Genomic DNA, 1,010 nt, shown 5'->3' on the forward strand with positions numbered 1-1,010 from the left:
CCAACATGGTCTGACCTTGACTCTGCCATGTCCTCTTGGTTTGAGACAAGATTTTACACAGTAACTCAAGCTGGTCTCAGACGCTCTGTACCTGAGGATGAGACCTTGAACTTCTGATCCTCCTCTTTCTGAGTGCTGGGATTACAGTCACGTGCCACCATGGCCAATGTATTCAGTGTCAGGGTGGAAACTTCATTTTTGTATATGCTCTGCCAAAAGAGCTACAACTTTGTCATTTGTGTCTGTGTGTCTTTCTTCCCTCCTCCTCCTCTTTCTCCTTCCTCTTTTTTTGAGGTAGGGTTTGTCTATGTAGCCCTGGCTATCCCAAATCTCACTATGTAGACCAGGCTGGACTCCAATTTACAGTGATCTGCCTGCCTCTGCCTCCCAAGTGCTTTAAGGCCTCATGCATCTTAAACTGACCTCAGACTTGCTAAGTCTGGCCTTGAACTCTTGATCTTCCTGCTTTTACTTCCCAAGTCATGAGACTATTTGTTCCCCTGATTACATTGGTACAGGAACCTAGATTTGCCTGTACACGAGGCAAGTAATCTACTATTGAACTATACCTCTAGCCTACTTGGCCATCTTAAAAAAAAAAGATTTTAAAAAATTACTGGGTATGTGTGTACGTGTGCATACATGTGTGTGTGTCATGGCACATGTGTGGAGGTCAGAGGATAACTCTTAGGAGTCCAGCTTTCCTTCCACTGTGTGAAACCTGGGTGTGATGGCTATTTTGGTTGTCAATATCTGGAATCAACTAAAAACCCCCAAATGGCTTAATTGCTTAGTTAAATCATTTGAAATGAGAAGATACACTTTGTATGTATGTATGTATGCATGAATGTATGTATGTTTGTGTATTAGTCAGGGTTCTCTAGAGTCACAGAACTTACAGATAGTCTCTATGTAGTAAAGGAATTTATTGATGACTTACAGTCTGCAGTCCAAATCCCAACAATGGTTCAGTAGTAGCTGTGAATGGAAGTCCAAGGATCTAGCAGCTG

The sequence above is a fragment of the Mus pahari genome, chromosome 5 (assembly GCF_900095145.1).
Source record: "Mus pahari chromosome 5, PAHARI_EIJ_v1.1, whole genome shotgun sequence".
Taxonomy (NCBI): domain Eukaryota; kingdom Metazoa; phylum Chordata; class Mammalia; order Rodentia; family Muridae; genus Mus; species Mus pahari.